The 26,285-nt window shown below is 49.8% G+C and overlaps 1 protein-coding gene across 1 annotated transcript in view; it reads left to right on the forward strand.

Moving 5' to 3' along the window:
- Window positions 1-26,285, forward strand: part of LOC119436344 (lysosomal alpha-mannosidase) — a 615,486-nt gene that overhangs the window by 95,608 nt on the left and 493,593 nt on the right. The gene's annotated exons all lie outside the window — the stretch shown is intronic.

Consider the following 26,285-nt stretch of genomic DNA (forward strand, 5'->3'; position numbering starts at 1 on the left):
ATATATCGCTCCTCCAGGCTGAGGTTAATTGTTGTGTTTTGTAAATATGCGTATTTGCTTTACTCCGTAAGCTTCTTTGCGGTGTAATTTCAGCAAAAGAAAATTTATGAAATACGTAGCCCCGGTTGCTATCTAAGAATGCGTATAGTATGCTTTGAGAGGCGATTATTTGTGCAGTTGTATTTTTTACCACTAGCCATGGCGTCTCGCATGCATCTCCGCATGCGCCCACTTCGATCCAAATTCACGCTGGTTACTTGCACTCAACTCCGACGGAGAGAAATAAAAAATGAAATCAGCCAACGCTTAGTCTCACCTCATGGTGAGCGCCGGACATTAGGTATGTTTTGTCGTTGTTACTAAGACCAGTTCTTTGTTTTGACGCTATTAGGCATACGCAGACGATGTCGAGATATAAGGGAGTTTTGATTTTCACCTAGCAGATGGCACCACAGCCTTAGCGCTGATGATGCGTTGACGATGCGGAAAGCTTTAAAAGCCTAATTGGTCACTGGATTATTGTCTACTCTATTGTACGGTACGCGAAGACGGTGACGAGCAAACGTCAACTAAACGCCGAGCAGACGACGCGTCGTGGGTGAGTATATATATTCAGAACGACGTTTGCCCCTGTTGTGGGCTATGCAAACGTCAAGGAACTGCATGCTGAGAAAAAAGTGTAATGCAAATCAACCGAAGCCCCAGCATTCAAGTAAACGCGGCCTTTAGTTACCGCGCCGACACATTTGTTGCTGCGTGGGATGTATCACCAACGCGGGCGTCCGGCTGCGTGTTCGTACCGGCTGGTCATACAACAGATTCGGGGCTCCGAACCGGGCAGCGTTTCGCTCAATAAATAAATAAATAAATAAATAAATAAATAAATAAATAAATAAATAAATAAATAAATAATAAATAAAAACTAAGCGGGCGAGTTTGCACTCGGTCGTGCAAAGCTAAGGCACAGCGAAAGTGTCAATCTTGAAGTCTTACTGGCTGCTACTGGTAGGCATTAACTTGGTTGCTGCTAGGTCTTAACTTGGTTTAACTTAACTACGCATCTCGGGAAGGTATTCTCAAGCGATCCCTTTCGGACGTAACTTCCCTTTCGCGACATTTCGCGTGACTAGCGCTGAACGCGTCTGCGCCTACGAGCGACAGCGTTCCTGGCATGCCGCAAGCGCAGGTAGGGAGGCAGGCAGGAGCCGTGTCTATGCAGCACCACCTAGATAGCACAAGGCCCGTTCACTCTGTCCATGACGTCATGCTACCTGGCCCAACTGCCATAGAATCTAATGCAGACGCTCCTGAATAAGCAGCGGTGATTTCGATATCACTGCTTACGTCACCCCAGGCATGGCAATGGAAATTTTGGGCCAGGTAGCATGACGTCATGGATCGGAGTGAACAGGCCTTGTGCTATCTGGGTGGTGTTGGTCTGTGTCGGGCCAAGCGAGCGCGCACCTACGCCGACGGTTACTAGGCAACGAGACGGGACGTCATTGATACTGCTTCGGCGCATGCGCGGCTAGGCAACGCTGGCGGCAACAGCTCTGCGCGTTGCCTCGTTGGTGCACGGCCGGACTCGACTCTCCTCCGCGCGGTGGGTGGAGTCGAGTCCGGCAGTGGTTGGTGCTGCTACAATTTCTTTATCTCTCTACCTCGCTCTCAGTTTCTCTTTCCCTTTCCCGAGCATTGCCCGCCCACGTGCATGCTCTCATTCCCTCTCCTTAACGTCTCGCGCTCAGCCGTGCTCCCTCAAGGGCTGCAGAAGATAGCGGCAACCTTTCCCTTTCCATACGAACCACTTAATCCTTAACGTCCTATGTCGAGGCAACATGTGCACGGCACAAAGAGGAATCGAGGCACACGCCGCTCCGCGAGGTGGTTGCTAGGCAACGCAGTGACGTTATAGCTCGGCGAGGTTTTGCGACAGCAGGCGCCACTTTTTACGGTTAGCTAGAACAGCTTCGCTGTAAAAACAAAAAAAAAAAACAAAAAAAAAAACACTTGCCGTCATAAGCGGCAGCGTTTAGCAGAGCCAAGGGTGCGAGGTATGGGAACGCAGGTGCTTGCGCAAGGTGAATATAATACGTATGTCTGCTACCACGCCATATTTGCGTATTGGGGGCGAGGAGTTACGGAGTCGCCATCTGTCGGGAAGCGCCTCGCTTGTGTAAGGGTTAACGCGGCGCGCTCCTCATAAGTTTGGCTGTCGGCGCTCAATAAAAACACCACGCGGGAGCCCTCCTGGACATTTCTGCAAGTACTCTAGAAACAAAGGAAGCTTTTTGCTGTCAAAATAATAATCTTGGGCAAACAGAAAGCCCAGAATGGTTTACAGACGCTATCTCTCTACCGATTCGTTTAGCGAAAGTTCACCACGCGGGGTCGTCGCGATGCAGTCCTCCTAACCAGCTTCTTGAGTGAAAGGTCGGCATTCACTGATAGCAATCTATGCTAAATATGTTCTTATCTAGTGGGTTGTCTGCATAACCAAATGAAGCATAACAGAATGAAGCCTCAATGCAGCGATCGCACGGGTTCGCAGCGACCGACTGCGCGTCTGCATATGCAAGTCCGCGTGCAATATTTCACTTTCGCTGCGTGCGCGTGTTCGCACCGTTCCGTGAGCTGTAGGCCGCAGCATATGAGCACCTGACAGTTCACAATCAACTATTGTTGCGCAGACGGTATAAGAGCTGGGCAAATTAAATTTAGTTATAACTATATGCACTTCGACGCCTACGGCGACTTGTGATGTTTCGTCGCGACGATTCACTCTTTTTTTTTTTTTTTTTTTTTGCTTCTAAATTCTTGGACGCTTCAGTATCACTATTTCTCAAGTTGCGTCACACTGTGCGTTTATCGGTCTTCTCGGCGAGCTATTTCCCGTTGTTTCTTTTTCTTATTTGTTCGTGTACGTACTTCAGAGCAACAAAGAATTAAACGCCTTGAAGGTCGTCATTCTTACAGACTCCCGTGCTGCCCTCAGTCGACATAGACAAGATGCCGATAGCCCAATGTTGTGCAGTATCCAAGAAACTTCCGGCAAAATTACTTCCTGTGGAGTGCCCCTCATTGCCCAGTGGGTACCCTCACACGTGGGCATCGCTGGAAATGAAGAGGCTGATCGCCTTGCTTCAAGTGTTGCCCACCACGAATGTGACTGCCCTTACATATCGTGCATGTTTGGAAACGCTCGTCTCCTGATACGGCGACACCTCCTAAAGCAGCACCCAGACCGGCGTGTTGCAGACGGATCGTTCCCTCCCCAAGTTCGTGGTCGAGGCTTGCCCCGTTGTGATAGAGCACTGTTATGCAAATTGAGGGTTGGGTCTGTGTTGGTGCGCGAACACCTCTACCGACAAGGACGTGTGGACAGCCCGTCGTGTACGTTTTGTGGCGCCTGTGAGACACTTGAACATCTCGTTTTAGAGTGGCCTGCATTTATTGCGCAACGCGCATTGCTAATTAAGGAATATAGACTTATGGGGTGCGATGTGCGATCCCTGACGATTGCCGATTTCCAAGGGGGTGCGCTGCTCGACGTGACCAGGCCCGTCGAGCCCTGCTAACTTTTCTGAAGGACACTGACTTGGCCTCCCGTTTATAGACGTTTTTTTATTTTGTTTTCTTCTGTCTGTGTCTCCGTCATTTTTTAATTTCCTTTTATCTTTCCTTACATTTTCATTTCCTCTATTCACTCCTCCTAAAAGAGTAGGCAGGTGTTGTCCCTCTCTGGGTGGCAGTTGTGAGCTTGCTCCCTGCTTAATTCATTTATATCCTTGTGTGTATATGTGTACAAATCAAATAATAATAATTTTTCTTAATCCAGTACATTCATTATTTGGAGCTAACACAAACATGAGCACATGCTAAACCTTTTTCTTAATGTGCTTCTTGCCATTCCCTTTCCATTCCAGTGAACTTGCCAGTATCTAGCGTCAACAAGTTCATAGACCAAAGCTTCATGACATTCGACGATCAGCGCGTGCGGGCGAGCATCTCAATGCGCGCTTTCTGCTACCCGCCGAACATCGCCACCCGACGCCGTAGCAGAAATCTTTGTTGCGGAAGTGCTTGCAGAGCGCCAGAATTGTAGCCGATGGCTGCTTGCCGGTTGCAAGTTTCGCGATCCAAACTTCAAGCAGCTTCTTGTCCTGCGGGTACGCGTGAAGGCCGACACCGGCCTCCGTTGCGTATGTCCAGCACTGCGGCACCGAGCAGTATACCCTACCCTGTTGGACGCCTTCAAAGGCGGCCTCTACCTATTATAGTGCTTTTAAGTGTTGTGAAGCAGAAACCAGAAGCGGGAAAGCCTCCCCTCTTAATCAGAACCGCAACGCAGGCGGCACGTTTTTAAGCTTTCGTTTTTAGCTCGCTTCGGCGATTGCGCAGCAGCCGACGCGGCCGCTGTGTCCACGTGATCCCTCATACGTGTCACGCCGGCGGCGGCGCCAGCTTGCGAGACGCCATGGCGTGAAGGAGCAAACCAGACGGAGACGCCCTTCTGGAATAGCCATGGGCCCAAACTGCCACGTCCGTGTTGTAGACGGGGTCATTCTGTTTTCCTCTCCCTATGCGTGGACAGTGAGGTCGTTGTTTTGAGCCAAGACAACACCAAGCTCTCCTCGGAGGAAAAAAGCTGGAAACCTCCTTATTGGCCGAGGGTGTTGTACCCATCCCCTGACACCGGATTGGGCAAGGTGACGTGCGTGGTACGACGGAAGACTTAAAAAGATGGGACGGGCACTTTGTGAGGAGAATCGACAGCTACACCTTGAACTTGAACATCTTATCTGTATCGTTGCTCATTGTTGCGCAAAATGTAAATACAAATATGTGTTTGAAAACGTCGTGGAGTAACCTTTACGAGAAACACGTGCAGCAGCGAAGTGTCTGAGGGTCAATGACGAAATTGTGCACACGAATGACGAATGTCCTAGCACGCACAATCTTGGTCATCCGCTTCCTTGTTATAGTTCTTTTGCGCACAGCGAAATCCCGCAAGAAGGATCCTGCGGTCCGCGAAATACGCACGGAAGTCGAATCACGTCCCATTAATATTCCGCACAAATATCAAGTTAGTGCAAGTCCGATATCGAGTACGGTCGGTCTATCGTGTTCGAACGTGTAGCCCTGTTCATCAAAAAGCTGCGTGAACCACGAATTGTTGCCACACAATACTTCTACGTTTGAAATCGTCGCTCCTATAAATTCGCGCCGAAATCTGGACGCACTAAATGAACACACAGAACATGGTGACAATGCGAGACACGGGTCTACAAACAACACTGAGATCCGCTTCACTTGTACACAATTGTTTCTTTCTCTGGTAACATTGTTTCTTTCCCATTGTTTCTTTCTCTGGTAACACCCTATTCCCCTCATTTCATCGGCGTCACTGAAACCTGGCTTCACGATCACATATATGACTCTGAAATCACTCCACCCGGCTATGTAGCTGTCCGATCAGACCGCAAAACTGGCAAGGGAGGTGGAGTCACCCTTTTTTTGAAGTCTGACCTGAAGCTTTCCGTTATCTCTCCTCCAGCAAATCTTGAATCTGTCCGGTGTAAACAGTACCTGGGCAAAAAAAAAAAAAAAAAAAAAAAAAAAAAAAAAAAAAAAACGATCATAGTATCCGTTTTCTATCATCCACCTCCTTCCTCCCTCGATAACCTTTTTCTTCTCACTGATTATATCAACACGCATAATTTTCATGCAAATAGTTTAATTCTAGTGGGAGATTTTAATACACCGGATATTAATTGGCCCTCACTTTCGCACCGCGGTTCTTTAGGTAGCGAACTGATTAGCTTTTCTTTATCATTTGGGCTCACACAAGTAGTTGATGGCGCAACAAGACAGAACGCACTCCTTGACCTGGTGTTTATTAGTTCTGACCTTGTTGATACATTGTACTAGTGTAAAATTACTGACGGAATTTCAGATCACAAAGCCGTGTTCATATCGCTCAGTTGCACAATCTGTAAACCGCGTACCGAAATTCAAACTTTTTTCGACTTTAATCGCTCTGACGACACTTCTATTCTTGAAGTTTTATCAGAAGGCTTCGAATCATTTTGCACACTCAGTAAATATTGTGACGTGAATAGACTAGTTCGAGAATTGGAAAGCATTACAAAGCTCCGCAGTAACCGATTTGTTCCGTTAAAAAGTAAGAAAAAGAATCGTGCCCCCCTTTGGATGACGAGAGAAATTTTGCAATTATCACGCCGCGTTAGACGGCTGAGACGTTCAAAACGCAGTAACGACCCCGATGCCATTACTAGATTCGCATCTGCCAAAGAGGGACTAAATTTTAAAATGAATCTAGCCAAAGGTTTTTTTCTTTCATGTCGAGTTGCCAGGATTGCTAAGAAATAATCCTCGGAAACTTTGGCGTTCCGTCATGCCTGGTACAGATTCTTCATCTTCATTTACTATTAATGATGAAAGTGTAAATGATCCTGTGCGCAACTCCAATGCATTCAATGCATATTTCCATTCGGTCTACGGAAACGATGCTCCCATCAGCCCGGCTTTTGATAATCATTCAGTTTATTCCATTCCCAACATTTCACCTAATGTTAATGGCATCCTCAATTTGATTCTAAAGTTAGACACAAAAAATTCTGATGGCTCTGATGGTATTCCGAACTCATTTTAACTTCGTTATTCACAATGGACATCACGCTATCTTTAAATTATATTCAATAAGTCTCTTGAAACAGGAATCGTTCCTTCATCCTGGAAGCTTGCAAGAGAAATACCCTTATATAAAACAGGCGACAAGACAGACCTAACGAATTACAGACCAATTTTTTTTAACTTCTCACTCGTGGAAAATGCTGGAACATATTATTTACAAACACATAATCGATTTCCTTGAGTCGAATAATATTCTAACTAATGTTCAGCATGGCTTTAGACGTGGTTTCAGCACTATCACGCAATTAACCGTATTCACCCATGACATTGGTTACCAATTAGATCTCGGTAAACAGATTGACGCTATCTTTATTGATTTTTATAAAGCGTTCGATTCAGTACTTCATTCTCACCTCTTGCAAAAATTAAATGCCGTACTAAAGAATTCCCGTCTGGTCGACTGGATTGCTAGTTTCCTTTCTAGCCGGTCCCAATACGTCGACTTCAGTTCCGTAAGGTCATCGATTCTTGAGGTAGGTTCAGGGGCTCCTCACGGGTCAGTCCTGGGTCCTTTATGGTTTTTAATTTATGTCAATGACCTACCAAAAATGCTTCTTCCAGCATTCCTCTTTATGCTGACGACTGCGTCTGATACGACGTGATTGTTTCTGCGACTAATCATAAGTGACTGAACAATTCCTTTGCTTCCTTCGGTGCTTGGTGCGAAAAATGGAAAATGAACATTAATTAAAAAAAAAAAACGTTGTTTTGAGGTTCACAAAAAGAGCAGCGCCAGTAATTGCGACATACTCCTTGAATGGATCATCTTTAACCAGAGTTCAACAATATAAATACCTTGGCGTAACATTTACTCACAATCTCTCATGGTCTGCACACATTGATCAAACATGTTCTAAGGCATTAAAACAACTTGGATATCTACGTCGTACTATGCAGAAGGCTCCAAAGGATACTGAACTCTTAATGTATAAAACACTTGTCTGCCCCATTATTGATTATGGCACCACAGTGTGGTCACCCCATAACCAAAATAACATAATCAAACTAGAAGCAGTTCAAAAGAAAGCCGTCCTCTTCATTTCTCACCGGTATGACCGCCATTTTTCACCATCATCTGCCCTCCCTTCTCTGAACATTACTTTCCGTGCGTCGTGATGTGGAATGTTTAAAATTTTTGCACAACATAATTAACAAGTTCTATCATACTTCGAACACAGTTTGCTTATCTTTCGCCAAGCCTTCTTCTACGCGTAACTTCCACGAGCTGAATCTTTTCCCTTTCTATGCCCGTACAAATACTTTCAAGTACAGTTTCTTTCTCCGCGCTAAATAGGTATGGAATTCCCTACCTGGCTGTCTTTGTTCACTCCCAATAAGCGAATTCGAAAGTGCTCTTTATGAAAACCATCGTGTGTAACTGCTTCAGTTACGCTTGATTTATGCTTTGTGCATGTATTTCACTGTTTCGCTGCTTTCTGTATTGAAGAAAATGATTTTCCAGTGATTTACCTGTTGTACTAATATTTGAATTTGCTAATGTTGTAAGATTCCTTGTTCAGTTTCACTTGTTTTTTGTTCACCACTGTATTAACCCACTCCTGCAATAGCCCTGCTATATGGCTGCAGTATGTACAAATAAATAAAAAAAAAATAAGGAGGTGCCGTCGGCCCGTGTGGTCTTGTAAATCGCAACCCCTGCCAACTATCCTCCTAAATTTTCTCCTTTCGTTTTCCCACAGACCAAATAATATTTAAGCGTTTCGATAAATTCTGAATTACATCAATAAATCGCTGGATTGGTAACTACCCAACTTTCGTATAGCTACCGGTTCGTGAATGAATACTCGTGTACTTCCCGTATTATTGAGGCTATATGCCTGGCAACCCGCTGGGCTGTGTTGAGACACTACTTCTGCTCATTTTGTCCATAAGTGTAGTAGATAGAGTTGGCGTCAAAATAAGGTTCATTGAATATTACTGCATATTTTATAGGAACATCATTGAGCGTAATGATCAAATTCGTCTTAATAACGTTTAATCACACGAGTTGTGTTACGATTCGCAGATTAAGGTGAATTCAGAAAAAAATTATCCCCATTTCAATCATAAAGAAAAAGCAGCCACTAGCTTTTACATATATAACTTCAATGACGTTATGGAGCACCGACTGTACATCACGTTCTATCATGCCTTGAGCTACGACACATACTTGGTCCATGGACTAGCGCCGTATGCGGCGTGTTGTGGTCTGTTTTGGGTATTTGCGCGTATGTGGCCTTGAACTGCGCGTATCACATTTATTTTCGTCATTCACATCTGGCTAGCATACTAGTGTGCCGCCCAAGAAAACATTTCTGGCATTCATTAAAGAACCCTCTATATCTCTCTTCAAGCCACGACTCAGTACGGACACTTAGGCATGGACCTTTTTTCATGGCAATCCCGTGGGCGCCGTCTGTTTAATCACGTGGTAACGCGTCCATTGCTTGCCTCAGCTGCCTCCGTTTCCTTCGTGTTTACAATGGCCGTGCATGACGCCCCGGTGCGGCTCAACCAACGTCTGTTTCGGTAGATATCGTACACGGGGATTGGGTGGACGACAGGAAGCCTTGTCCACAGCTTCAAACGACATGTGAGCGCTTTAGGGACTCATTACATATTGTCCAAGCGGCGCTAGCAGCGTATACGATGCTTAGTCTAAAGGCGGGGCTAGAAATATATTTCAATCTGTCCAAACTTTCCACTTAGGAATTAAATCAGGATAAGTGTGTTTTGATATTCGCTCTTTATTTGCAAACACCTAGAAGCAGCGGCTTGTCATGTTTCTTACTAAGTAATGTTCCTCGGTGCGGTTACTTTGGGATGGCGTTTCTTTCTTTTTATTGCGATAGCAATTATATGGACACTTCCACCGGATTTCTGCCGTCGGCGTCGCCGTCGCCGTGAGGTTCCGTATAGATAAAATCTTCGCCGCGCGCCGTATGCCCGAGCAAAAGCGTGCGGGGACGCACGCTGTCACGGAGAGCGAACGCACTCAATCTTCCACGCGCAAGCAAGGAAGCGAGAAGCGAGCGCCGGAGGGAGCGTAGGGGGGGGGGGGGGGCGCATTTCTACTCTGCCAACAACCGCGCTCGTCGCTCGCTCGCACCGTCTCTTATCTCCACACGGCTCTGACCTTTACATTCGCCGCTCAGTTTCCGTTGAAGCGATAGACCGCACGTACCTTCCCCGTTGCGGCGTATATGCGCTTGCTGCCAGCGTTTTGACAGTCGTTGTCTGCAGTCATTCAGTGTGATCTATTCATGTTTGTTTGTGCGCGCTCACACCACAGTTAGTAATAGTCGGGCCACATTTTCCAACGCACGCTACACATGCAATGCTGCCCGGATCGGCAGTGCAGCGCTACAGGTGTGTCCCTTCGCACGCGCTGCCCACGGGCAGCGCATCTCATCCCTCGTGGTTGAGATCTCAGCATCTCATCCCTCGTGGTCATCCCTCGCCTTCTCGTGGTCATCGAGTCTCTCTTCATGTCGGTCTACTTACGCCGCAGCACACCTGCTTACTTAATCAGCTCATGTTTACTACAATTCATATTGCTACCAAAGCTGCTCACCTTACTTCGTATGACATTGCTGTGTTGCTATCGCATTCATTGCTTCGCCCTTAGAGCGAAACTGTGACATTTTCTGAGGCGCTCCCACCTCCCTCTCCACCGCCGCCTGTGACTGCGCCTCTGACTTACGCTGCCGCTCTCAGCCGACCTCCTCCGCGACCGATGCCTACTACCTCCCGACCCGCCGCTAGTTTCTACTCGTCGCCACTTCCGTTACGCCCGGTCCACGTGCCCTTATCGCCTTCCGGACCTTCTCTTAACCCTTGGCGTACTCCGGACAACCGCCCTATCTGTTTCGCGTGCGGTATTCCAGGACATGTTGCGCGTTTCTGTCGCCGCCGTGGACTTTATTTTCGTCGTGACGTGCCGAACCTCGGCTACCTTCCCCAAGAGCCTTCGCATCGTTCTATCCCTGATCCCTCGGACTTGTATTCTCGTCGCGCCGCCTTCAACTCTCGTCGGTCTCCTTCCCCTCGCCGCCGTTCCCTTTCACCCATGCTTCGCCGTTCCAGCTCTGGTCAGGAGGAAAACTGACAGCCGCAGTTCCCGAGGCAAGAACTGCGCCATCGTCGAAATTTTCAAGGCCTCGTCTTTCTCCTCCTAACGAAATCGCCGTATTTGTGGAAAGCGTCGCGACAACAGCTCTTGTCGATACGGGGGCTGCCGTTTTTGTCATAAGTGAAGACCTCTGCCGCAAACTCAAGAAAGTAACGATTCCTGTACCAGATATTTCCCTACGCACGGCAAGCTCGCAGCAAGTCAAACCTTCGGCCGCATGTACGGCTCGTGTTATGATTCAGGATGAACTATATTTTGTAGAATTCATCGTTCTATGCCGTGCTTCGCATGACGTTATTCTGGGTTGGGACTTCCTTTCCGCACATCATGCTGTTGTCGACTGCGCTCGCGCGCAACTGGCTTTGTCTCCATTCCGTGACACTACCGTCGACCTCCCGAAACGTTCTCCTAAAGTGATCGTCACCGCTGACATCATTATCGCTTCTTTTTCTGCCGCCTTGGTGCCCGTCTCTTGTGACTCTGCCCCCGCTACGACAGCTCTTTTTACACCATCTGAAGATTGTGCGCGTCGACGAAACCTTCTCCTCCCGTTTGCTGTCGTCACACTCACCGATGGTTCCGCTGCCATTTATGCGTGCAATCCATTTCCATGTCCTTCAACTCTCTTACACGGTGAATGTGTGGGGCGTCTAGACACTGTTGACGTCATTAGTCCATTTGACCTTTCTTCCGATAGGTCGCCACTGCCTATCGGTGCCATCACTTCTGCTACCGCACCAGCCTCGCGTTTCCCCGATGTTTTCTTGCATACCATCGACGACGCGCTTACGCCCACTCAACGCAGTGAAGTTGTTGAAGTTCTTGAACGTTCAAGTTCGTGCTTCTTTCGACCTCGGCCAACCTTCCTTGGGGCGCACGACAGCGGTTGTTCACCGTATTGACACCGGTCACCATGCTCCGCTGCGCCAACGTCCATACCGTGTTTCCGCAGCCGAACGCCGTGTCATTGACGAACACGTTGACGACATGCTGAAACGAGGTGTGATCCAGCCCTTCCACAGTCATTGGGCGTCTCCGGTCGTGCTGGTGCGGAAAAAGGATGGCTCAATCAGGTTTTGCGTCGATTACCGCCGACTCAACAAGATTACCCGCAGGGATGTTTATCCCCTACCACGCATCGACGACGCCCTGGATTGCCTACAGGGAGCTGAGTTCTTCTCTTCACTGGATCTGCGCTCCGGGTACTGGCAAGTGCCGATGGCTGAAGCCGACCGCCCAAAAACGGCTTTTGTAACTCCTGATGGATTATAGGAGTTCAATGTAATGCCTTTCGGCCTTTGCAACGCACCTGCAACTTTCGAGAGAATGATGGACGCTATTCTCAGGGGTCTTAAATGGCACACATGCCTTTGCTACTTAGACGACATTGTGGTCTTTTCTACCGATTTCGATACGCATCTCGCCCGCCTTGAGCAAGTTCTTGCCTGTCTCACGTCAGCTGGGTTGCAACTCAATTTGAAAAAATGTCATTTTGGTGCCCGTAAGCTTACGATCCTAGGCCACGTCGTCTCCAAAGAGGGAATTCTGCCTGATCCTGCCAAACTTCGCGCCGTTGCTGAGTACCCCAAGCCCACTACTCGAAAGGAACTGCGGAGCTTCATCGGTTTGTCTTCCTATTTCCGGCGTTTCATTCGTAATTTTGCCTCGATCATCGCTCCCTTGACGCAGCTTCTTAATGGCTCGTCAGACCTGTCGGCTTGGAACTCGGAGTGTGACGAATCATTTATGAGGCTCCGCCGGCTCCTCACGTCCCCTCCAGTACTGCGCCACTTCGACCCCAATGCGCCTGCTCCTGGACAGCGCCCGTTCCTGGACCGGCTGTTCTATATTCTGCTTCGTCCTCCTCTTCCCCTAGTTCGCTCCCTAGCGCCCGGTGTCCGAGCGCCCGAGCCCAAGTGCGTGTCTTCCTATTTACACTCGGCCACGCTGCTGAAGATAGCTCTGGCGGTTGTGAATGCGCGCTGATGCTGGAAAATCATTGTATAGTCTTGGTCGGAAGTAGTCTTCGTCAAGACCTTCCAGCGCGCAACCAGCTCCTCGGGGGGTCGGCACTGACTGTTGCGCTCTGGTCACGGGTCTTGCCGTCGATTGTCCTGCCGCTGAGCGTTGTCGGTTTCGGGTGGGGTTGGGGAGATTCCCTTGGAGGGCGCTCCGTTGATTTTTGTGGGTGGTGCAGCCGGTCTTCCCCTCTTCTCCTCAGTGTTTCGGGGACTGTAACAGGGGTAGCTTGGGAGGCTGTCCGCGGGTGGTGGTGCTCTGGGTGGCTGGAGGGCATGGTCAGAGCCATTCTGGGGCGGCGCTTCGTTGCGGTGGTCGCTGTGCCTTGGGCGCCGCACTGACCCTGGGGGGAGCTCCTTGACGCCTGCGTGGATGCTGTGCTCGACGGCGACGGCCCCGGTGGGTGCGGCGGGGGCGTTCCCGGAGGTGGGCGACCATGGTGGTGGATGGCTCTGGTCAATGGCCACTGACGCTTGCCTGAACAGCGGTCGTGATCTCTGGTGGCGAGAGTCAGGGGTTCAGGGATTGCCACCGCCACTGCTGCTGGAACCATGGGGTGTTGGGGCTGGTTGCTGCTGGGTACTGGAGGATACCGGGGCGCTGCGGCTGCTTTCCTGGTGCGGTGGTGGCTTCGGGCGGCGGGCGTCCTGCGGTGGGGCTGTCTTGTGGTGCCTCTCTTGTGGGCTGGTGTGGCTTACACTCCCGGGGGCGAGGGCGATTGCGGCACCGGGTGGAGTGAACCCGCGCGCGGCTGCTGCTGCGGCCCGAGGAGGGTGATTGCGGGACTCTGGGCCGGTCGGTCCGGGCCCTGGTCGGGTTCTCGCTTCTTGACACGTGGGCCTAACGTCGTCTCGTAGACGGGCTGGCTGGCCATCTCGTTGGTGGACGACGCCCCCTTTGAGGCAGGGGTGGCGTGTGCCGGAGTGGGGCTTTTGTTGCGCTGCTCCTCGGCCCTCAGCAGCAGCAGATCCACGGCGGATAGGTCCGTGTCCCAAGGGTCGCAGCACTGCACATCTCCCGCGTTGTCTCTACATGCTTCTACTTCCGACGCTGCTGCGGGTGCAGCTTAATCCGCTGTCTTGTAGGCCTCGCAGCCGGGCCCACCATGGATGGCGGAGGACGCCGACGTGGTGCTGTTCGAAGCCTGTGACCAATGCGGTGGCGGCTGAGGTCTCGACCCGTCGCCGCTGCTGCCGAATCATTGGTTCTCGGTCACGATCGGTCACATCAGCCGCAGCTGATGCTCGGGAATGTAGGGGCAGCACAGGCATAAGGGAGCGGGCGGCCACCAGATGGCTCTATCGGAAGCGGGATACTAGCGGAAGCGGTGGTCATCATGCGCTTCCCGTCGTCTGGGGTAAAGCAGACGGCGACCCCCGGTGAGCCGGCGTCTGCGGCGAGGCAGCCTGCAGACCACTCTGTCGACGCGTTGCTGGGCACTGTTACGGTTGACGTACGACAGCCCGTTTAAAAGGATTAACGGAGGAGGTCTCCCCATCGTGCTTGGTTGTCGCAGGCGGGACGATCCTTTTGTGCGCAGGTGCGGGGAGGAGATTAAGCCCGCCTTCTACGAAACGTTCTTCCGGAGCATCTGGAACGCAGTAGTCTGATCCCTTTGTATACAGGTGCGGGGACTGGGACGCCCGAGTTGCTGATCCTTTTGTGTGCATGTGCGTGGGAGGCGAATAGGCCCGCCTTCCACGAATAACGTCTTCAGGAGCCTCGGGTTGCCGCCAGCGGAGGCAAGCCCGGGAAACGTCGCCTAGGGGAGCTGTCCACCTTCCGCGAATGACGTTCTTCGGGAACTTCGGGTTGCCACCAGCGGGGACAAGCCAGGGAAACGTCACCTAGGCGAGAGGGATATGCTGCCGCACCCCCCCAACTGGACTTGCCTGTCACATGACTGGAGCGAAACCCCGCCTCATTGTTAGAGGGCCCATTTAAGCGGCCCCGCCATGTATTTTTATTCATTCATTCTCTTCTTTGCAAACCTTCAACACGAAATAAACCGTGCAAGTTTCGCACTTAAAATCGTCTCGCCCTGCCTGGTCGCCATGATCTACCGGACGTCTGCAGCCTGCCGGCAGCGCTACGCTACCTAGAAGTGATGCCGGTCGAGGTTGTAGTAACCGGCGCCCCAACAACTGGCGGATCGCGGTAGGATGGAACCGGACATCAAAGCGTCTCCCAACAACTGATTGGCAGCGATGGGATGCGCTACCCCGGAGGCCCCGACTTTGGATAACATCTAAGAGAACTTCTCCTCTGGGTCCTGGTGACAACTTCGGAAGGAAGGTGTCAGGATTCATGACTGCATATGGTGAGTGCACGGCTTTTCTTCACTGAGATATCACTAGGCTTCACGTATTTTTGGGAAAGTACAGAGCAGTGATTTTTCTTTAACCGTTGACGGAAGTTTGGAGTACGTCGAGGTTGTTATAGAGTGAAGAGATAGCAGCACTAAGGGCAGCCATGAACCTGAAGGCACTAAAGAAGCCGGAATTGTTAAACTTGGCCAGAGAGTTGGGCCTCCAAATTGCCGAATCGAAGAGAAAGCCGGAGATCATTGAGGCGATCGAAGCAGTCGGGGCAGACGACGACGAACTTGAGGAATGTTTAGAAAGCATTGAGCATAAGGAGGAAGAGCGCAAGCGCCTAGAGGCTAAGGAAGAGCACGAGAGGGAACAGGAACGAAAACGGGAAGACCACAGAATTCGGATAGAAGAAATTCGACAGAAAGTCCAGTTTCTTAGAGGGCAACAGGTACGGTCTAGGCTGGGCGTATTCAAAGTAGGCGAAAACTTAGAAAGTTTTCTTGCCCTTTTCGAAAAGGTATGCGCGGAGGTGCAGCTTGACCGTGAAAATTGGTCCCTAGAACTGTACCACGTGTTTCCCTTTAACGTGTCCTGCGTCTTGTCTCGTCTTTCTGATGACGAGTGCCAGAATTACGATACAGCTAAGAGAGCTTTATTCCGGCAACTCGGCATTCCGGTTGAGAGCGATCGGAAGGGTAAAGGAGACGAACAAAGAGTTCCTACTCTTGAGGTAACTGAGCGACAATCCACGGTTAAGGTCGCGTCAGGGAATGGAGAGCACGCGAAGTGCGACGTGGCAGAACCCTCAGAGGTAAAGCACGTAAAGAGCGAGGCCGTCGCCTGTCTACAAACAGGGGCGATTCCGGAAAGCGTTCCTTGCGAGGACGAGGCTGGTTCCAGTTGCCATGAGAAGATCAACGAGGCACTGGAGACCTGCCTCGTGCCCCTGCATATGGGCGAAAGGCCGGAGTCGTCAAAGGTAGACCTAGATAGCGGGGCGGCCGAGCAAAGTACGGAAGCGGCGATTCGAGATCCCACCGGTACAGTTGGGGAGGGCCTGGCTAAGGAAATAGTTTTCAATGATAGCGCAGCTAAATTGGCCCGACAGTACAGTGAACCGGATATTGCTATGGACTCAAGCTTCGGAGAGAGCGCATTTGAGGCGTCCACCGAAACTGAGTCAGCGGCCATCCCGGAGAGCGCTCCTTGCGGGGACGGGGCTTGTTCCAGCAACCCCAATGGGGTCAATATGGAGCTGGATACGGACCTCGTGCCTCGGCACTTGAGCGGCTCTCGGGTACGGCCGAATGTAGAGCGCGAAGACGTCGCGGAACCAGAGCCAGTGCCGAGTCCAAAGAGCGTTTCTTGCGGAGACGCTCCGGAATCGTCAAATGTAGAGCAGAATGCCATGACGGCCGAGCAGAAAGGGAACCCAACACTCGGGGGTTTCAGGTGCATAACAGATGACCGCATGGCAAGGAAAAACGTTTTCAGACAGCGCCGCCAGAAAAAGGGAGCCAAGTATTCGGCGCATCGAAAACTTGAAAAAGTCGCCACACCGCAGCCCGTAAGACAATGCACCAGGCCAACGCGCCGAACGGGAAAGGGTTTTTTGGGGCGGCTTAGGAAACGGAAGCGTCACCAAAGGCTGATTGCGACAGCAAAGGGCGCGTTTCCGCGAGTAAAGGTGCGGCTGAAATGTTCAGGTTTCAAACTGGTTGAGTATGCGCGTATGAACCCAGCCAGTCAAACAGGCACCGAGGAGGAATGCGTCGCGAAAGCGAGAACAAAGGGAGAAGGGCTATTCTTCCCGCGTTTATGGCCTCCCCTTCGGGGACGAGAGGGCAAGCTGCGAGGACACAGAGTGGCAGGTGTCAGCAGAGGGCTGTGTATGTCTGGCGCCCTTTGTCGTCCTCGGCGAAGCGCGAGGGCTTTCGGACTGCGACCCCATCGAGGGCGCATTAGGAACTAATCAATTTGCCACACCGATCAGTAACTTGTTTGTATGTAAACGTGAAGCAATTTTTTTCTTTTATTAGGTTTAAGAAGTCTTGCTTTTGAATTTACAAGTTAAGTGTTATGCTGCGCATTTCTGTGTCGTACGAGCCAGTTAACACGAAGGAAAGCGTGAAGCTGGTTTCGCAAGGTGGTGGCTCTTGACCGCGCTGATTTTGTAGTTAAGCTTTGAGATTTGGGGTTTGCGAAGGCAGACCTTAGTTTTGTAATTTAATGCTTAAAGTATAGGGCGTGTATCAGTTACCCCTGTAGAAATTTTGTTCATTGAAGCGCGTTTGCGGAAACATTTTTTTGTCTTTTCGCGCGTAGATAGAGTGTAGCTTTTGCTTTTTAGGTTTTAAATACCACTCTATGATAGTTTAAGAGTTGAAGCGGTCACCAAGCCAAGTATATTTCGCCTTAGAGGCGCTGGTACTGGCTGGTAGCAATGACCGAAAGAGCAACTTTGTCCCTTTGACCTTTTTTCGATCGCAGTCACGGGTTCCGTGGTTCTAAAGTGCGCCTTGGTTTCTTGTCCTGTGAAGACTTGTGAATCACGTGCCACTAAGGCGAATTCTCACTTTGGAGAGGCGGAGTTAGAGGACGCGGAACACGTTACCGGGAGATGGTCCCGATTCTTTCTATTCATACCGGGTGACATGATTGACAGCGGTCGTAGAGAGTCATATCGAGAGGGAGGAACAAGGGTGGCTTAGAGCAGCCTGTGTGTGAGGTGGTCGCTTACTGCGACGGTGTCGCTCAGTCAAGCATAATTTTCAGTTCCCCCCTCAACGGGGTAGACGAATGAACACGCGGATGTCATCATCTGAGGCTTTTTGAGTTTATTGACAGAGCTTGGCTTCGATATTCGCTATAAGAAGGGCAAACTTAAAGGCAATGCCGAAGGTCTGAGTCGTTGCCCCTAGAGTAGAGAAAACCTCATGATCACTCTGGTTTCAGCGTGATTTCGACGTTAGTATTTTTTTTTCTTGTACGTTTCTTTCCCGCGTAGCTGTAGTTGATCGTTAGCGGATTTAGTTATCACGTCATAACGCTTTCGGGAAATGGCTGGTTTTAGTGTTCAAGGGGGAGGACGCTCGAAGGAAATGGGAAAGCAGTAGCAGTTTTCTTTTTTTTTTTTTTTTTTTTTGTAAAGCCTGGTGTGTCTTGGGGGAGAGTGGCCTTGTGCTCGTTTGTTTGTGGTTGTGGGTCCGGCACTGTTCTGGAGTGATTGCGTGCCCAAACAGGAGACGAAAAGTTGCGAGACCTGTTTGCAAGCCCTGTTTCACCGGTCCGGACCAGGGAGAGAAGGCCTACAAGAGCGCCCCGAGAACTGATGAACGACTCCAGGGAATCTGCAAGCTACGAACCAAGGGTTCGTCACTACGGAGAGAAATTCTGCTGCTGAAACGCCGATCCCTCGCCCAGTGGCTGCTGGCCCCTACGCGTCGGGATCTTCTTCCCCCGCCGGAGATGCTGTTACGGTTGACGTACGACAGCCCGTTTAAAAGGATTAACGGAGGAGGTCTCCCCATCGTGCTTGGTTGTCGCAGGCGGGACGATCTTTTTGTGCGCAGGTGCGGGGAGGAGATTAAGCCCGCCTTCTACGAAACGTTCTTCCGGAGCATCTGGAACGCAGTAGTCTGATCCCTTTGTGTACAGGTGCGGGGACTGGGACGCCCGAGTTGCAGATCCTTTTGTGTGCATGTGCGTGGGAGGCGAATAGGCCCGCCTTCCACGAATAACGTCTTCAGGAGCCTCGGGTTGCCGCCAGCGGAGGCAAGCCCGGGAAACGTCGCCTAGGGGAGCTGTCCACCTTCCGCGAATGACGTTCTTCGGGAACTTCGGGTTGCCACCAGCGGGGACAGCACGGTGCTCCGCAGCACGGTGCTTAAGGCTGGAGCGCCTTAAGACCGGGCGTTCGTCGGCTGCGCCATTGTAAAGGAGAGACACAGAGACAGCACCCGTTCCTGGGCCGGCTGTTTGTTTGCTTGCTTGCTTGCCTTCAAGAGTGGCTCGTACCCACTATGGGGGATTGGCCAAGAATTGGGTGATTGAAGGAAAACAATTATCGAAGTCTTATAAGGGTCATTTTTTAAAATTTTTGATTGACGAAATGAATTTATTCATATAAAATCTAAGAATTTAGCAAGAAAATCGTCCTGATTCAATTATATACCCCACAACAGCCGAACCAACATCCCTATGAAAATGTCTGAAAGAAGATCCACCAAAAGATAGAGTATTGGGTATTGTAATATTATTGCGATAGCAATTATATGGACACTTCCACCGGATTTCTGCCGTCGGCGTCGCCGTCGGCGTCGTCGTCGCCGTCGCCGTGAGGTTCCGTATAGATAAAATCTTCGACGCGCGCCGTATGCCCGAGCAAAAGCGTGCGGGGACGCACGCTGTCACGGAGAGCGAACGCACTCAATCTTCCACGCGCAAGCAAGGAAGCGAGAAGCGAGCGCCGGAGGGAGCGTAGGGGGGGGGGGGGGGCGCATTTCTACTCTGCCAACAACCGCGCTCGTCGCTCGCTCGCACCGTCTCTTATCTCCACACGGCTCTGACCTTTACATTCGCCGCTCAGTTTCCGTTGAAGCGATAGACCGCACGTACCTTCCCCGTTGCGGCGTATATGCGCTTGCTGCCAGCGTTTTGACAGTCGTTGTCTGCAGTCATTCAGTGTGATCTATTCATGTTTGTTTGTGCGCGCTCACACCACAGTTAGTAATAGTCGGGCCACATTTTCCAACGCACGCTACACATGCAATGCTGCCCGTATCGGCAGTGCAGCGCTACAGGTGTGTCCCTTCGCACGCGCTGCCCACGGGCAGCGCTTCTCATCAACACCACCGTTTCACACGCGCCTTCTCGTGGTCATCGAGTCTCTCTTCATGTCGGTCTACTTACGCCGCAGCACACCTGCTTACTTAATCAGCTCATGTTTACTACAATTCATATTGCTACCAAAGCTGCTCACCTTACTTCGTATGACATTGCTGTGTTGCTATCGCATTCATTGCTTCGCCCTTAGGGCGAAACTGTGACATTTTTTTTTATCCAGTACTGTTAAAATTTTCTTCTAAAGCATGTTTTCTTAATGAGGAAAAACGGCGGCATGACAGGAACAAGTATTCTATTGTTTCGTTTTCACCACAGTATGAGCACAAGGATGAGGCCGCCAGACCAGATCGATGTAGATAAAAGTTTAATGTAGGAATGCGACATCTGAATTTGGTAAAGAGGACTTCAAGTTTTCTATTATGACAGAATTTTCTGTTCCAAGGAAATAGGAGGTGTCGATAATCCGATATATTTGTTAATGGCAGGTTCCAGGAGTCTTGCATGACTGCCCGTCTCCTGAACCTAGCCGCGGTTATGTAAGCTGATACAGGAAGAATCGGAAAGATTGGACCACTAAGGGCAGCTCTCGCTAAGCTGTCAGCTAATTCATTGATAACTAATCCTTTGTGACCAGGCACCCATACCAATCTAATTAGTTTCAAGTTTGAAGGAATAAGACATTGGAATGTACGCGAAACTTGTGAGCCACTATTTGCAATGAGAAGCTGAACATAATGACAAAGAATCCGTCACTATTACAACTTCCGAGATTGATGAGTGAACTTTTCGTAGAGCCAATGTAACCGCCAGAAACTCAGCTATAAATACTGGTATATAGTCTGGAAGTCTTAAGGAGAACGACCAGTCGAAAGCGGAAGAGAAAATTCCAATTCCAAATTTTTCTTCTGATTGCGAGGCATCGTCGCTATGACGGCTTTTATTTTTAACTGCGATTAGTGATTTTCTAATAGCCGATTTAATATATTGTAAGAAAGGATTTTTGCGTTGTTTGGATATATATCGTCGAAAATAATTTGGAGATTCTCTCTCTCACTGCAAATTGGAGGATCTTACATAATCGTACATCTAAGGGACCAACTAGTGCCTGCACGAAAATGACCTGAGGAGTGTGGAACCGGAGCCAGGAAGATTGAAAAAATATTGCAGGCTAGGAAATGAAAATGATTTGTAATTTTGTAGGGAATTCATACATTTTTAAGAATGTTTGGACCGTTAATAACCGAAATCTGCACAAAAGAGAAGGTAAATGTGTTTCTAGGTATAATACATTGTTGGCAACGAACTTTGGCAATCCAAGGCACAGGTGTAAAGCTTCCCGTTCCAGAAGAACAAGGGGATGCAATTTGTATGCCGGCGTACCTGAATATAGAACGCATCCGAATTCCAAAATTGGCCGTATGTACATTTTATAAATCATCACAAGAGAGTCTCTCCGCATTCCTGATCGACTATCGCGAAGCCTTCTTAGCATTCCAATCGCTCGCACCCCCTTTTTATTTATGTATTCAATGTGCGTGCGCCAATTTAGCCGGTCATCGTATATTATGCCCAGCTATTTTACCGAGTCCACCTGAGGTATGTTCTGCAGGCGGTAGGTTAGGTTTATATGTATTGGATCTATTAAAGGAAAAACTATTATAGAGCTTTTACTGACATTTAGGGAGAGGCGAATATTCAGTAACCAGTTTTCTATGGCGCACAGGTATGTTTGCAATAGATTATATAAAGAGTGGATGTCAATGTCAGATGCAAAAAAAAAAAGCAATGTCATCTGCGTAGACATATGTGTATATGTCATTATGACAAGGTATAGAGCTTAGTAATATATTAAATAATAAAGGGGAAGTGACAGCTTCTTGTGGAACTCCACGCGATGGTCGACGTCTATTTCAAGAACATCCTTTCAAAGAACAATAAAATTTTCGGTTAGTCAGAAACTCGCTAAACCATTTTGTTATGTATTTTGGGAAATCAAGGTTAATTAATCGACTCAATAAAACTTCGTGTTCTACACTATCGCAAGTTTTTGATATATCTAAAGTTACTAGAGCTGCAATTTGTCTCTGGCGACGTGCTAGTTTTATACGGCTTTCCAGGTCCACATGAGCGTGCCAAATGGAACAGCCAGATCTAAAGCCAATTTGGAAAGGGCTGAGCGCTTCTTTGTCCTCTACGAATTTTATAAGACGAAAATTTAGAGTTCTCTCTATTAATTTCACTAAATTGGAGGTTAGAGCAATTGGTCGAATATTATCAAGCGCGTATCCGCCACCATTATATTTAAGAATCGGAATAACTTTAGCGAGTTTTCAACTGGGAGGTATCCACGAAAATTGAATGGAATAATTAACTACGTCTAAAAGAACATCTGGGGACTCCTTGAATAAAAGTTTTATCATTTTTGAGGTTATTCTGTCAACACCAGGGGCGGCATGTGGCATACTTTCCACTGCTGTGGCCAGTTCTGACATAGTGATCTCGGTAAAATCATCGGACTGTATGCGTAACTTGGAACATGGCGTTAACAAGGACATGAACCGGATTTCTAAACCCTTTGAAATTTCTTCTAGCATTTGCGTCATTTCTTCACTAGGGAAAACCATCGAGTCAATGTTACTCGGGCGCGGAAGAATCTTTATGCCACGAAAAAAAGTGAAAAGCGCTCGCTTGTTTTTAGATTTAGATAAATATTCGAAATGTTTGCAATCATAGTCGTATTTTGCTTTAAAAACTGTATGTTTAAATATAGTTCTGTAGAATTTATAATCACTCCAATTTTTTGGGCACTGGTTATATAACAACTTTTTCCAGGCTGCTTTCCTTCTTTTATAATCGCGTGAGCAGTCGGTATTCCACCAAGGGTTGTAGGGGTAACCATTATTAGATCGAATTCTGAATTCCGACTGCTTGCTAGATTTTTCGAGGGCTGAACAAATAATCTTCGTCTTTTCTCCATTGGACGCCTCAGAAAGTGACGAAATCAGAGATCGCAAGGACTGCTTAAAGGTACTGTAGTTTACAAACGTTCGAGCTTGTTCATCCATTGTTGTAATAGAGCGGACTATTTCAAAGAACAGCGGGATTTGATCACTATTAGAGGCGCAATCAACAGTCGACCACGAAGATACGGCTATTCTATATTCTGCTTCGTCCTCCTCTTCCCCTCGTTCGCGCCCTAGCGCCCGGTGTCCGAGCGCCCGAGCCCAAGTGCGTGTCATAATCTTTACAATATATATATATATATATATATATATATATATATATATATATATATATATATATATATGTGTGTGTGTGTGTGTGTGTGTGTGTGTGTGTGTGTGTGTGTGTGTGTGTGTGTGTGTGTGTGTGTTACTTTAAAAAACAGTTGTACTTGACGAAACTTCGTGTGACCTCGAAGAATTTTTCACTGCAGTGAAGGCCTTATACGAGTATTTCCAAGACCTCATAGTAGGATAGTCCAATTTCAGTCTTGAGTGTCATCGCACCACCAATAGAATGGCGTCTCTCGGATGAGCCATGCGACAAGCGGATTCAGTTAAACACAATAGGGAGATATATCTGTTTTGTGCGTATTAAGTCGCACATATACAATTCAATGAAAAAAAAGCCATGTGTAATTACGAAGATAGCACAAGCGTCGCTGTGGTCGCAAGGCTCCAGAAGTGAGGAAGACAAAGAAGGATCGGTGCTGCTGGTTTCCTCCCACTGCCGCCCGATTCATGGCCCATCCCCCGTAGTAGGTTGTGCTATTTCTATAGGCACCAAACCAAACCAAGCTGGTTTCCTCGCGCTGGCGTTGCTGGAACTGCTCGGGTACTCTTTGCGCGGGACCTAACGTGACTGGGTTTAAACGCCAGTAAACCCCATATCATTTGGTTTACGTGCTGGGTATCCTAACGACTCGCCCTGGCACTCCGAGCCGCACTATGCCCGCCGCTACCCCCTCGGCTATGCCAGACGACGCCAGTGAGCGACCCACTTCGTCAACTGGTCAAGTCACCTGCGGTGCCGTTCGTCAACGAGACCTAGCCGTGTTCAGTGGCACCGCTGATACTGACGTCGACGACTGGCTTTCGTTATACGAACGGGTGAGCAACCACAACACATGGGCCGATCGGACAAAGCTCACCAACGTTATTTTATTGCGATAGCAATTATATGGACACTTGCACCGGATTTCTGCCGTCGGCGTCGCCGTCGGCGTCGCCGTCGTCGTCGCCGTGGTCGTCGCCGTGGTCGTCGCCGTCGCCGTCGCCGTGAGGTTCCCTATAGATAAAATCTTCGCCGCGCGCCGTATGCCCGACAGGAAGCGTGCGGGGACGCGCGCTATCACGGAGAGCGAACGCACTCAATCTCCCACGCGCAAGCAAGGAAGCGGAAAGCCAGCGCCGGAGGGAGCAGGGGGGGGGGGGGGGGCACTTCTCTGCCAACAACCGCGCTCGTCGCTCGTCCGCAGTCTCTTATCTCTCCCACGCGCAAGCAAGGAAGCGGGAAGCCAGCGCCGGAGGAAGGGGGGGGGGGGGGGGGGGGGGCGCACTTCTCTGCCAACAACCGCGCTCGTCGCTCGCTCGCACCGTCTCTTATCTCCACACGGCTCTGACCTTTAAGCGCCGTGCATTCGCAGTTCAGTTTCCGTTGAAGCGATAGCCCGCACGTACCTTCGCCCGCTGCGGCGTATGCTTGCTGCCAGCGTTTTGACAGTCGTTGTCTGCAGTCATTCAGTGTGATCTCTTCATGTTTGTTTGTGCGCGCTCACACCACGCTTGTTCATTCAGTTAGTAATAGTCGGGTCACATTTTCCAACGCACGCTACACATGTAATGCTGCCCGGATCGGCAGTGCAGCGCTACAGGTGTGTCCCTTCGCACGCGCGCTGCCCACGGGAAGCGCTTCTCATCAACACCACCGTTTCACACGCGCCTTCTCGTGGTCATCGAGTCTCTCTTCATGTCGGTCTACTTACGCCGCAGCACACCTGCTTACTTAATCAGCTCATGTTTACTACAATTCATATTGTTACCAAGCCGCTCACCTTACTTCGTATGACATTGCTGTGTTGCTATCGCATTCATTGCTTCGCCCTTAGGGCGAAACTGTGACATTTTTTTTTTTTCATGCAGGCTGCAACAGCATTGCTACAATTCGTCTCTGACCCGAAATAGTTACCAGTTCGGTAAAATTATCTCGACCCTGTTCATGTTCTGCAAAACAGCGTCTAGTACTAGCACCCAGCTACTTGCGAGATCGGCCGGGAGCCGCGATGCGACAGCATTTCGCAGGTAGTCAGCACACACCGACTGTCTGAGCGAGGCTACTCGCTTAGCTTGCACGCTTACCCTTCGCATCGAGTAATCCGAGTGTATTTAATTACGGGTAACCTACGCGTACAGTGTTAATCGTGTTGGCAAAAATAAGCGCACTTCGACGAGCTCGGACTGGATCGCAAGAGCCGTCGGCCGTGGCGTCCGCCGAGCTAGGCCTACCGGCCCTATCGCTGGCTATCGGCGGAGCCGTCAGTGGAGAACACACCACTGCGAAGTGTTTTGTCGTTCGCAAAGACGTAATTTTAGTGACAGTGTTCGCGTAAAGCGAAGCCGCATTGCGAAAAGTTGTTTATTTTGTATTTCTCGACGAGGATACGAAGTCTTCCGAGCGTACAAGCTGGGGCGCAAGATCTGGGCGGAGCTTAGGCGCCGCTCGCTCGTTCGGATGCCCGTCCCGTGTGCCCCAAATCGTCGTATGCCGCATGCCGGAGCACGCGGCGTCGCACATCGGATCGGACGCCGAATCGTACCGTCTGTATCCTGCTTAACACCGCCGCCGCGCATCGTATGCTGTACGTGCGAGTGAAAGCGCGCGAGGGGAGCCGACGATCGCGGCTCAATCTGGCGCCCGCAAGAGAGGGAAGCTGAAAGGAAACGCGCCGTCTTCCGTTGCGCGAAAGGCCGTGGGGGGATGGGACAAAGGGAGAGGGGGGCGGCGTTGTTCTCCTACAGCAACTGCGTATTTCGCGACCGCGCGCATGGGGAACCGACCATCGGGGCTCAATCTCGGGCCCGCAGGGAGGGAAGCGGGAAGGCAGCGCGGGAGGGAGGGGGAGGGGGGGACGGTGTTCTACTCGGGCACCAACTGCGCACTTTGCATGACCGCGCGCGGTCGCGCGCGCCTTATCTTGAAAGCGATTTCCAGGCGACTCATACCTTTGTGCATGCGGTGTTCTCGTCGCTCACTTA

The sequence above is a fragment of the Dermacentor silvarum genome, chromosome 1 (genome assembly GCF_013339745.2).
Source record: "Dermacentor silvarum isolate Dsil-2018 chromosome 1, BIME_Dsil_1.4, whole genome shotgun sequence".
Classification (NCBI taxonomy): domain Eukaryota; kingdom Metazoa; phylum Arthropoda; class Arachnida; order Ixodida; family Ixodidae; genus Dermacentor; species Dermacentor silvarum.